The sequence below is a fragment of the Canis lupus genome, chromosome 4 (genome assembly GCF_003254725.2).
Source record: "Canis lupus dingo isolate Sandy chromosome 4, ASM325472v2, whole genome shotgun sequence".
In the NCBI taxonomy this organism is placed as follows: Eukaryota; Metazoa; Chordata; class Mammalia; order Carnivora; family Canidae; genus Canis; species Canis lupus.
Window position 1 is genome coordinate 86,869,273 of NC_064246.1, and position 13,004 is coordinate 86,882,276.

General features: G+C 53.9%; 1 protein-coding gene and 1 long non-coding RNA gene across 8 annotated transcripts in view; one reads left to right on the plus strand and one right to left on the minus strand.

The window, feature by feature from the left end:
- The window catches only part of BASP1 (brain abundant membrane attached signal protein 1), a 58,129-nt gene extending 48,130 nt beyond the window's left edge, over window positions 1-9,999 (minus strand). The window contains exons 1-2 of one of the 7 annotated variants that reach the window (XM_049109421.1): window positions 9,246-9,327; window positions 8,928-8,974 (exon numbers count right to left, since the gene is read on the minus strand). The gene's annotated coding sequence lies outside the window, so the exon portion shown is untranslated. The other 6 variants (XM_025436322.3, XM_025436319.3, XM_025436316.3 and 3 more) reach the window with 6 other exon arrangements.
- LOC112652686 (uncharacterized) lies at window positions 9,625-11,657 on the plus strand. Its single transcript, XR_003131635.3, has 2 exons — window positions 9,625-10,183; window positions 10,983-11,657. It is a non-coding gene; the product is annotated as an uncharacterized LOC112652686 (long non-coding RNA).
- The last annotated feature ends 1,347 nt before the right edge of the window (window positions 11,658-13,004 follow it).

Genomic DNA, 13,004 nt, shown 5'->3' on the forward strand with positions numbered 1-13,004 from the left:
GATCCTTGTAAATATGACATTAAAACCGTATCTCATCAAAAGTGAACTTACCGCAGTGTCTAGCTCATTTTTAAATATGAAATTAAAACTGAATCTCACCCAAAGTAAACTTACCACCGTTTCTCCAAGTGTGAATGCCCACAAACAACTCACAGTGCTCAAATAAGTTTCAAATACCTGATTATTAAGCTCTCCAGTGTGTTTTAACAACGTAAGGCCTTAAGGGCCGTATTTTAACGGCTACTTCAGGAACCTGCAGCTCTCTTAAATCCTCTAACTCGGCCCCAGTGCTATCCGAGGTAATTCTAAAGAAAAAAGATTCAACCTCGGGCTTTACGCAGCTCTCAAACCACTGAGCCAGAGAACCTCAGCAATCCACGGAAGAGCTTCCCCAGGGTGGAAGCTCTGTCGTGTCCACCCTTCCCCACAACACCCTGGATCTTCCAAGGGCCTCCCTGAGCATTTCCTAGGGCACAGCGCTGGGCTATGCACTCACTTCACAGCCCCCAAACCAGCCTAAAGCCAACTGGCTTTCTTTTCCAATGTGTCCCCTCACTCCATAGCACCTGCCCGCCCCCCCCGCCCCCAGCCAGCACCACTGTTCATTTGAGGAAGAAAGCAAAGATGTGACCCCAAAATTTAGTCTTATAAGTTATTTTAATGCGTGCCATAAATGCTTTGGCATGTGAAGGAAGTCACGTCCTATAATGCAAGAGGGGTGAGGTAAGTTGAAGGGGAAAGATGGCATGGAGTAAAGCCATAGCAGGTACCAACCGCAGATAAGGGGCACCAGTGGTCCCCATCAGTGGCAGAAGAGATTCATTCTGCAGAGGAGAGGGGGAGAGGGCAGCAGGGAGAGACATACAGGATCAGGACTGGATTTTCAAAAAATGGTACCAGGGTCAAAGAATGGTAAGAATTTAAGTTACAGACATTGAGTAAGAGTTTGACTCAATTCCACAGAAGGGAGGGGCAGCGGCAGGGAGGCTTTATTGGGAAATAACCTGGTTTTCCACTGGGCCACTAACCAGCTCATGAGACTTTGAGTAAGCCACCAACTTTTCTAAGATCCTTTTGAGTTCCAAATATAATTGTTTAGGTCACAAGCTTTCAAACATTCTGGGAGGATGACACAAGTATTTACAAAAGATTGAGGCTGGAGTTAGGGTGGTATTTGAAAGCAGTCACCGATTTTCTGCAAAGGAATCCTACATGGAGGCAGAATGAAAATGGGTTCACAAAGATAGGACTCAGTTTGCTTCTCGTCGGGCGACCCTAAGTGCATAGCAGGAAGGAGGTCAAGTAGCATCCCTGGTTAGTAACGGGGCGAATTACAGGTAAGGCATCTAGGTGTGTATCTCCCCTTGCGAGGTGTATTGAGGAAAGCAAAGGGGCCAACCAAGGCCATATCCATCTAAGAGTCCTTAATTCGGAGCGGCCACCACCACCATCATCATCACCATCCAAGAAAAGGATGACTTAAGGACACTAGGCCAAGTTCACTATGACAAGAAGCACTTCTAATCTACAGGTCACTTAACGTATGTACTGACTCAATATTTATTCTGCATTGAATCCCTTCTATAGTAAGTAATTTTTCTTGAAGAACTTAGGATCCTCTCTCTCTCTAAATGAATATCAAAGATGCTAATCTATTAGAAGGTCTCCCATTATATTCCATGTCCATTTGACATAAGATAAAATGGCCAAGGCTCATGGAAAACAGTGTCGCACCAGAGAGCAGAACAGGGCCACCGATATGGATGTGAATTCTATGACTTTCTATTAGCTCTACAATCTTATGGTCATTACTGAGCCCTCCATTTTTCACTTACGCCTGGGTAAGATGCATTTTACAATTTGTTTGAGGGGATAAAATTCAATTAGAGCATAGGATATACAAGGAAATATCAACAAATGTCCAATCTCATCCTTGCACTTCTCCAGATTAAGCAACAACAGAAAATACCCAAACTTTCATAGAGGAAAACATTTAAAAGATACAACATCCCTATCCAAAACGTTTCCTATGGTGAATACCTGACAGATAAAGTAAAATACAATTTCCCTCCTACATCTGTTAGATTCAAAAACCTGTTTAAAAAACCATTAGAAAATGATTTAACTCGGCTGGCTCAGTCGGCTAAGCGCCTGCCTTTGGGTCAGGTCATGACTGGGGTCCTGGGATGGAGCCCTAGGTGGGGCTCGCTGCCCAGGGGGAGTCTGCTTCTCCCTGTCCCTCCGCCCCTCCCCCAGCTTGGGTGCACGTGTGCACTCTCTCTCTCTCACATAAATAAATAAAACCTTAAAAAAAAAAAAAAGAAAGAAAAGAAAATGATTTAAGCAAAATGGAAATGACTTTACCTTCACCTAAGAGCAAAACTCAGTGTCCAGAAGGTCAAATACAAACCACTTGGGCAGATCCCCGATTTAAATACCTGAAAGGTTCAAACTGATTCCAGGATCCATCAAACCCAAATATCTGAAAGTCCAAAGAACTTCCTTTTTGCTTTTAAGAAGCCAGGGTGACCAAGGTCTCCATGGGGATAATTAATTCCAAGCATTTGGTCAACAGGTGACGACCTCTACATTCCTGAATAATAAAAGTTCAACTCCTGGCATAGGCTGGTGGGGATGTGCGCAAGCAAGCGTATACCACGTGTCCTCGGAATTTCAAATATCAAGAGTGGTTTCTATCAATCTTAGTCCTAATGACTTACTAGTAAGACACTCCTTTCAAATGCAAACGAATGCATCTGGATCCCGGACACCACAGAAGCTGAGTAGGCTCAGGAATCTGAATGAATTATGTCTGTTCCCCAGGTCATACAGTCTTACCCAGATCTCAACATTATCAAAACAGTAAGCCTTTCTCAGAAGGTCTCTGAAGTGGCAAGGACTTTCTTTCTTTTTTTTTTTTTTTAAATATCAGTTCCATATGGAGGCTAGGGTTGTACTAATCAACCCACTCTGGACTTTTGAAACCAGTACAAGTGCCCTGGCAACCTATTCAAGGTACCATGGCTACACCTGGAGGGTCTTCCTAAACCTCATACTTCTACATTCAACCAACTTCCATCCAAGGCCCCACGGCCCAGGCCTGTTTTGCGAGGACGGCCTCTGAAAGGAGCACGTGAATGGCTACAGACGGAGGGGAAGGCGGGTTCTCTCACCATTTTATGGTGAATGTGCTTTACAAAGACATACAGAATACGTGAGGCAGTGTCCTGGGTGTTTGACGACTGCACTTAATCCTTGCAAAGACTCAGCTGTAACCTGCATTTCGTGGATGAGGACTGAGGCACAGAGAGACGCTAAGCAATCTGCCGAGAAAGCCACACAGCAGAGACCGGATTCTTAAGCCAGTGACGGGCCCCAAGTCCAAGTCCACCACACCCCGCCCTCCGTATCATGCTTTTCTAGGCATCATACTCCCTACACAATGTACAAGCGACGGCTGAAATATGTATTTAAAAGTTTAAGCAACAAACCGATGAAACCCAGTTCTTTCTAAAATGAAGAAAAAAATCATCGATTCAAAAACAAAGTTCATAAAATGTTTAAGTGATAAGGAGGAAAAATGGTGCGAATGCATTGCCTTCCCCACGAAACGCCCTTTTTCTATATCTTGAAATGTTTCCTTATGCCCCAGGCCCCTGGTGTGCATGCAGATGGTTTCTATTTCGAAGCCTCCAAAGCTTTCAGGAATTTATTCCTAGACTTTGAAACCTGCTCGCTTGCAACCTCCCCTCACCGATGGCCTTGGCTAGTCCAAAAACTCTCTGCTTTCCCTGTTTTTGTTTGAAAAAAAAAAAAAAAATCTACTGCCTTTGGAAAGCCTGATTTTTTAAAGTTATTTAAATCCTCGGGTTGCAGAAGCAGGAAAATGCACGACAGGACTCCTCTGCCTCCACGTCACCCCATTTCTGACGTCCAGAGGGAGGAGAATGCTGTTGGATCAGCGTCGCTAAGGCCCGTGTCTTCTCAAGATCACAATTTACCTACAGGCTGGTAAGAACTGGATTCTACACGCTCATCTTTTGCTCTCGTAAGGTTCAGCGGACACTTAACCTCGGTGTCTGTCTAGAGAAACAGTGGCGGACGGAAGCGCCTGTAACCGAGCCCCTCCTTTGGCAGGCTGGCAGCGTCGGGGCTTCAGGACTACCCCTGTATTTTCTCAAAAGAATGTCAATGCCACCTCTGGAGTTACGTAAGCGGCCCTGGGAAGTTCAATGAGGGTGGCTACCCTGGCTTCGTCCAATCCACTTTTGGGCAAATTCCCACAGTGTCCCATTAAATTTCAAATACGCACATGCATGAGGACACTAGTTAGCAATTATGATAGCTGAGCATCCCTGAAAGCGAACTACCCCATTTCTAAGCCTGAAACCCCGAGGCCTTGATTAATCAGCTTGGGCCCCAACTGCAGCTCCAGGCACAGGAGAGAGTGGGGGCGTCAGTCACGCGGACCGCGCGGAGGTGCAACGGCGAGGTCAGGAAGCCTCGGGGAGCCAGTCATTGTGCTTCTGCGCTGTTTAGCCGTATGGGTGGTCCTTAGTATCGTGGGAAAATGAACGATTATTATCTCAATCCTACAACTGAAGTAGTGAAACTCACGGAGGCCTCCAGTAGTCTGCCCACCGGGGTTGAGCCAGAGTCTAGGGATTTTTCAAAGGTTGAGCCAGAGTCTAGGGATTTTTCAAACCCAGTCACTTTGCACTGTGCCTCGGGGTGCCTCCCCCAGACATTCAGAGTATTTTCTCTTCGAAAACAATTCCGGGCTATTCACAACCTCAGAGCCAAGGGTGGTCGAGGAGACCTGATGAATGCTAGATGCTGCACCCATTTCCCTGAGAACCGCAGCTCGTCTACATCTCAGAGTGTCCTCAGTGGCCCCCCGGCTTCCCGTTCACCAGCTAAAATGATCACGAAGACGCTGACCCCTGGTACAGAAGGGGTCAAACGGGCAGGTCCAACCACATGCAACATAAAGGCCTAAGCAAATCGGGGCATTTCTTTCAACAGAATCAGACACCAAAAGCGATTGCTTCTGACACAGGAGAGTTGACAGGCCTTCTTGGGATGTTTTGCAAAACATGATTTTAACAAGAGATTAGAAAAATAAGGCAGAACAATTTTGTAAGTCCTTTATTTTGTGAGCATCGTTCATTACAGCTTTTAAAGTTCAGGAGTGCCTCAACGTGAGTTTGTAAACCCGTAAATGAACACCTTAATCCGAGACGTTCAGAGCAGCCCATTCGTTTTACACCGCTAGAAATTGGAAAGGAGCTTCTTAGGACCCTAGCTAGACGCCCCCATCTACGTACATATATTTAGAAAGAACAAAATTGATTACTCTCCAAAGACCAACACGAAGCACTATTAAGTAATATTCTACACAACTAATTTAGTTTCGTTATCATCAGTAAGATTTCATTTTTTATTGCATGTGTACATATAAGTACGTGTGTGTATGTGTGTGTATATATGTGTGTGTAAGCATGTGTGTATAGACATGGCACCTTAAAAAATAGTTTTGGATTTTGCAAGTCTTTACAAAACTACTGTGTATAACACCCAGACATCCATTTTACAGTGACTAAAACTCCCCCAAATGTCAATTTTTCATACTCTGCTTATCTTGGCCATGAAGCGAAAATGGTTTCTAAAGTGTTCTTAATGTAAATTTGTTTCAAAAACCACAAAAACTAAAGAGACGGAACGCATCACATCTCACGCTATCATGTGACGTGTTCTGGTAAATTCAGTAAGATTGTAGAGATGCGCCCAAGGATAGGCAGCTGAAGCCCTTAGAGCTCTTCCATTGGACATTCAAATTAGGGTGGTCCAGCAGGAGAGAAGGTTCTCTTCCGCACGCCATAATGAAAGCATGAGCACCAGTTAAGAGACAAAAATGCCACTGTCAATATGCTCATTGTGGGCGCCTTTTGTCGGAAGGCCCATTAGCTCCCTTTCTCCACCTGCCAGGGACTGCCAAAAACCAAGCAGGATAAAAGAGTAAGGGAACTGATGATTTTTGCAAATTCGGTTTAAAATTTATCTTGCTTAAAAACCAAGACTTACTGAATTGGGGGCATATTGGTATATATTTGCTATCAAAGCCCATCTACTCCAACTCATCTCTCCCTCAAAAGACATAACCTCAAAGGAAAAGAAAAAAAAAAAAAAACCTGCAGAGAGCCCTCTACACCGTAATAAGCAGCTCAATACTAAGGAATAGAGAGGGTACCAGCAGCTACCCTCTCAAGTATAGGCCCGGCCATATTAAACGTGATCAGTATCAATATCCTTTTATTAAAAGGAACAAAAGAGATGACTTCCATTTTCCTGCCACATGTTGTCCTGCCAGGGTGTGCCGAGAATACTTAAACAGAAAATTTGTAATGGGCCATTGCAAAAATACGGCATGTAGCTACTTTCTATCCATAAGTGGCCTTTTGGATGGTACAATAAAGTAGCCCCTAAAGTCAAAAAGAAATCTGAATGGCCATAACCTGGATGATACATCATTTTGAAGAAAATCAGCCATCAAAGGTACGGGTATCATGGCTTCTGTTAGACATTGCCAAAAAAAAGAAAAGAGAAAAAAAAAAAAAAAAAAAGGGAAGCATCATGAATTCAGTCAAGCATCTTTACCCCAGCAGCCCCGGTTGCCTTCTTCCTCCTCCCCTATCCGTGATTCCCTTCTCCATGGGGCTGGCCTTTTGGGATCCCTAGTGAAACAATGAGGCAGGAATCCAGAGAACAGACTGGGTTCGGATTCTGACAAGGTGACCACTTCCCCCTGCTCCGCTCTGTAGGCCATCTTGTTCCCACAAACGCCAGAAATGTCTTAATTTCTTCCAAGTAGTGACACTAGGGGCGGATAGCCACTGTCAGTTTGGGGACCGGCGTCCCTTAATCAAAGGACCAGCAGCAAAAAAAAAAAAAAAAAAAATCTGTCAAATGGTTAAGTGATGCAAATCGAGGGGGCCTCCATCACTGCGGTGCAATGGGCTATGGGGGTGGGGGGAGAACAATGGGCAGCTAGGAAGGAAAATTAGTGTTCGGTCACGAATATAATCCACAGTTTGCTCTCAGCACCAAGGATAATCTTATTTTTCATCACTAAGAACGCCAAGGGGAGAGGCAACCTGGAAGAAGAAGAAGCGACGCGCGCGCGGAGCCCCCGTCCTCTGCGGCCAAGGGTTTCACGCAACATTCGGGGCAAACGCCTTTGTTCCCCGGCGCGCGGAGGGGGTGGGTGGGTGGGTGATGGGGCGCTCGGCTGGGGCTGCCGGGGGCCTCCACACCCAGCTCTCCGGCGCATGCGCCAGGCCGAGACAAAGGAATAGGTAATTACGGCCCCGGTTCATTCATTCGGCCCGCAGCGCCCGGCCCCCGAGCCCCGGGGCGACCCCGCGAGGCCCCCGCCCCCCCCCCCCGCGCCGCCGGCCCCGCGGGAGCCCGACGGGGTCCGCCCCAGGCTGGGCGCCAGGCTGCACCCGTGGGCGCCGCGCCCTCCTCCGCGGGGCGGTCGCGCGGGCGGCGCGGGTTCGAGGCCCGCCCGGGGCGGCGGCGTCTCCGGGGAGGCGGGCGCTCGGCGAGTCTTCCCCGAGGGCCGCGGGGCGCACCCACCCGGGGCCCGCAGTCCCCCCGCCTGTCGGCCGCACCCGCCGCGCCCCCCGCGGCCTCCCCGGGGCGCCCACGGGAGCCCCCAGCAAGCCCGCCCCTGGCCCGGGGGCCGCGCCCCGCTCTCCGCCCCGCGCCCCGCGCGCCCCGTGCGCCCCGCGCCCCCTCCCCGGCCGGTGACATCCGCTCCCGCGGCCCCGCGGCGCTCCGGCAGGTCCCCGCCGCGCGCCCCCCGGCCCCGGGCCCCGCGCCCCGCGCCCCCCACCCCTGCGCCAGGCTGCGCCCCGCGCCCCGCGCCCCGCGCCCCTGCCCCGCGCCCGACGGGAGCCCCGCGGAGGCCGCCGTCCGGAGAACAAAGGCCGGGGGCGCGGGGGGCAGGGGCGCGGGGCAGAGGCGCGGGGGGCAGCGGGCAGGGGCGCGGGGCCCGGCGGCGGGGCGCCCTCTTACCGGCTCGGGTGCTGTGCCCCCGGGGAGCGCGGTGCCGCGAGCGGCGCGGGTGCGGGCGTGGCCGGCGGGTGCCTGGCCGCGGGCGGAGGCTGAGTCCCGGCTCGACGGCCGAGCCCGCAGCGAGGAGCGAGTGGGAGCTGCCGCCGCCGCCGCCGCCGCCGCCGCTACTGCCGCCGCCGCCGCTCCTGCCGCCGCAGCCCCTGCGCCGCTCGCGCCCGCGCTCCCCCTCCCCTTCCTGCCCAGCGCCCTCCCCCGGCGCCCGCCCGCCGCCCGCCTCCCGCCTCCCGCCTCCCGCCGCCCGCGAACCCCGCCCCTCCGCGCCGCCCTGGGCCCCGCCCGCCTCCCCTGCGCCCGGCCCCGCCGCCCCGGCCCCCGGCCCCCGGCCCCCGGCCCCCGGCCCCCGGCTTGCGCGCGCCCCCCTCCGCGCCCCTCCCCCGCCGAGCCGAGCCCCGCGTCCGTGGGCAGCCCTCGCCCTCGCCCTCGCCCTCGCCCTCGCCCTCGCCCGCCCTCTCTCCGTCTCCCCTGGACTGGCCGCAGAGGCCCGCCCCGGGGTGCCCACGGCGCCCCCTGCACCTGCTGCCCGTCCCGCGCCCCGCACCCTCGCGCGCCGCGCCCGCCGGAGCCCCGGACACCTGGACACCCGGACACCTGGACGCCTGGACACCTGGACACCCGGACACCTGGACACCTGGACACCCGGACACCCGGACGCCTGGACACCCGGACACCTGGACACCCGGACACCCGGACACCTGGACGCCCGGACACCTGGACGCCTGGACACCCGGACACCCGGACACCGGGACACCCGGACACCGGGACACCCGGACACCTGGACACCTGGATACCTGGACACCGGGACAGCTGACAGCTGGACACCCAGACGCCTGGACGCCTGGACACCGAGACACCCGGACACCTGGACACCCGGACACCCGGACACCCGGACGCCTGGACACCCGGACACCTGGACACCCGGACACCCGGACGCCTGGACACCCGGACACCTGGACACCCGGACACCCGGACACCTGGACGCCCGGACACCTGGACGCCTGGACACCCGGACACCCGGACACCGGGACACCCGGACACCTGGACACCCGGATACCTGGACACCGGGACAGCTGACAGCTGGACACCCAGACGCCTGGACGCCTGGACACCGGGACAGCTGGACACCCGGACACCGAGACACCCGGACACCTGGACGCCTGGACACCGGGACGCCTGGACAGCTGGACAGCTAGACACCTGGACGCCTGGACACCCGGACACCCGGAGGCCTGGACGCGCGGGAGGCCGAGGACGACCCGGCACCGCGCGGCCGCAGGGGGCCGCCGACCCAGGGCGAGTCCGCGAGCGCGGCCCGGGGCGAGGGCGGCGGCCCAGGTCCGCCCGCGTGGGGAGGGCGCCGCGCCGCGCCCCGCGAGGATGCTGTGGGCGGAGGGCAGGCGGCGGCCGAGCAGAGGCAGCGGCGGGTCCTGCGCGGTGGCGAGCGGCGGGGCCGGGGGTCGGGGGGTCCGGGGGGCGGGGGGCGGGGACGGGGACGGGGACGGGGACGGGGACGTCCACCCACCTGGCTCACCTGCCGGCGGGGAGCGGATGCGGGAGACGGCGCGGCGACGCTCACCCCGGCTGCTCGTCCTCAGACAAAAGCCCGCGTCACCTGCCCGCGGCCGCCGGGACCTCGGGGCCCCTCTTTGCGGCCCGCTGGCGCCCTCTGGCTGCGCCCGGTCGGCCTGGGCGTACCCGCGGCCCCGGGAAGCCGGCGGCGCCCTCCTCACCTGGGCGGGGCGGCGCGTCCTCCGCCCTCGCAGGCCCGGGACGCGGACGAAGGCCTCCGTCCTCCGTCCTTAGGGGAGGATGCCACAGGCAGGTGCGTCCGCAGGCAACTGGGGGAGGTAAGTGCCTTTTCAACCAACAGGGGAAGAAAACAAGAAAACGTATCGGAACTTTACATGTCAATCAAGCAGGGCGCCAGGGTCCACCCAGGACTGTGCCTGCCAGGTGTGCGGGGGACCCCGAGGCTACCCGCGCAGGGCCAGGTGACCGCAACAGACTGAATGTTCGCCTTGTAACCAAAGGGCCTAGGAAAAAAATGGTGATTTTTTTGTTGTTTGTTTCTGGCTACTTTTTTTTCCTTTTCCCCCTTTCTTTTCTTTTCTTTGCCCTTTAAGTGAAATAGCAAAGAAGTAAGTGCAGTACAAGGACTGGGAAGAGGATTACAACCGGGGGTGTCTCCCAAGCATTTCATGTCTCTGAACGGTTATGCTCAGTGATGTCGTATGTCCCATATTCATGCCTCCTTCGGGACCACCGTCCCCGAGGCTGTATGCTGAGTTTCTCAGCCTCCTGTCTGGGGCGGGTAATTTTTTATTTTGGATGGGGGAGCGGCTAAGGGGTAGTGTCAGGGCTCCTGTGGATGTGGAGCATCACAGCCGACCTCTACCCACTAGTTGTCAGTAGTGAGTATGCACCTGCGCACGCGCGCGCACACACACACGCGCGCGGCACCATCACCACCCCCAGCAACACGACACCAGTTGTGACAACCCACAGTGCCTCCAGGCATTGCCAAACGACCCCCAGGAGACAAAAATCACTCCAGGTTGAGAACTGCTGGACCAAAATAAAATTTTCAATCATCTTGGGCAAGCCTCTAAGTGTTTACTTTATCAGATCAGATGAGCATTTGCAATTGCATTAAAGCCCAAGACATCCACTGAATGTATCTGTTAGGGCCCCTGAGTAGTTGTTTCTTTAATATTCGGTTTTAGCTCTGCGATCTTTCAGACGTGTAAGTCATCTGAAAATTAGTGAGCGTCCGTTCCTATTGTGTTTTCATGAGAAGCCTCCGAATATTACCTTCTATTTTCCCTTTGTCCGATTTTTCCACCAAGAGACGACATAGGAAGGAATGTCTGTTCGCCTCCAGTGCTCCTGGCGCCGTTCGTGAGGGCGAAAACCAGCCTTGCGAAGGTGTGACTGGAAAGCAGATCACAGGTTACCATAGAAATAGAGGTACAGGCTCACACCAAGGCGATGGCGTGTCTCCTCAGTGTGGTCTCCCATCAGATTTCGCTGTCCCCTCAAGGACTTTTTTTTTAAGGAATTTTCTTTAATGAAATCATGATGTAATGGGCTGATAGAGCCATTAATCTCGGAATTTGTCGACATGCATCAAATGGTGACCAAAATGTCACATCTCAATCCGTTATTACATAAAATCCAATATGGTGACGTGTGTAATCTGAGTTTTACTCGTTCATCCAACATCTTACATTTTTAATGTGCGTGCTCTTGAAAAAATTTTAAAAACAACTCACTCAGGGGCTTCAGGAATAAGCATCTGAAGCTCTGGAATTGAGAAAATTGTTAACATTAACTACTGTGGATGCCACTGGCTGCTTAGATTATGAACTAATGGACTTGGACGCATATGGTAAAGTGCAATCTGTGACAAATTTCATTACCTGTCGACATTACACACACGAAAATAAAAACTGCCTCACTCTCCAAATGGAATGAATATATTCTTAATAAACAAAGCTGCACTTCCTGGGTTGTAAAATGAATTCTATTGTCATTTTCAATCGCCTGCATAATTTGCTTCAGTGGAGCATAACGTGCACCACGAAAATACCCATCAGAAAGATAAATTATGCAGTGACTACTGATCTTTCCTAAAAGATTTGCCAAAGAATTGCCTGCAAGATAATGGGCACATTGTCACCCAAATTACTAGTCAGTTTCCAAGAACTCCGGTGTCCGGCCTTCCAGAATGTTAGCGAGCAAGCGTGTCAAGTGAGGCGTGTCCAACAGATTAGTGTGGAGACCTCATCTCACCCCCAAACCTCGCCCACCGCTCCCGTATCAGCCAGCCAGGCCCGGCGTCTGCCTCGCCTCCCCTTCCTTCTCTCCTAAATTGTGGAAAAAGGGAGTGAGATCCCACATCAAAGGTGCAGACCGACGTGAGTGAGACAGAGGCGCGGTGACCTAGCGCGGCCCACGTGACCCCGGCCGCCGTGGCCGGGCCTCTTCTGGCCAGCTCCTGTTCAAGGCCACCAAGGCCACCGTGACACCCACACAGAGAATTCGGGAAACGCGGCTCTAGCCGGAAGCACCGGCTGGGTGAGCGGGTTGCTGTAGACGTGCGCAAGGCCTGACCTGCAAACTGCGAGTTATAAAGGCCGGTGTGCTGTTACGTCTGAACGTGTGCAGCTTTTCTCCCCTGAAATGCATGTGTGACTTTCAATCAAAGGAGAATACGGACATCTGTAAATGTATTTCATGCCCCCCCCCATCCCAACCTCACCGTTCACACGGCCCCATGAAGGAACTGCCTTTGCAGGTGCCCTCCGGCTTCCAGGGAACGTTTGGCCCTACCCAGAGGCCTTCGGGGAGACGGTATGATGGGAAGGGGCCACTGGCACCTAACGGGTAAAACCGGCGCTGCCCAGTACCCTCCAGTACCCCCAGAGCGGCCCCGCAGCCAGCAATTATCCGGGCTAAAACACCCATAATGACAAGGTTGGGAAACCTTGGTTTAAGAGAGCATGAAGTTGGAAAAGACTCAATGTGTCTTAAGAGCACATCCTGCAGGGAAGCTGCCTCTGGCTGTGGGTCGGGGTGTCTCGCAGGCAGTGGCTGTGGGAGGTGTGAATGGGGCACATCTTCCCCGAAGCGGGCCCTCCGGGCCCCCCGAGCCCACCGCCGCCCACCTTGCAGCACCTTCACACAATCTGAGCGGTCCCTCCAGAGCAGGGCCAGCTTCCTTCCCACCAGGGGTTTTGAATTCCAGTCTGGGTCGCTGCATGCCGAGCAAGGGGCAGAGCCGGGCCTCCAGGCCTCCCCGCTCCAGCCTCCCCTTTCCGTCCAGTAAAACCTTAGCCGGGAGCCCCGAGCAAACGCGTGCTTACTAC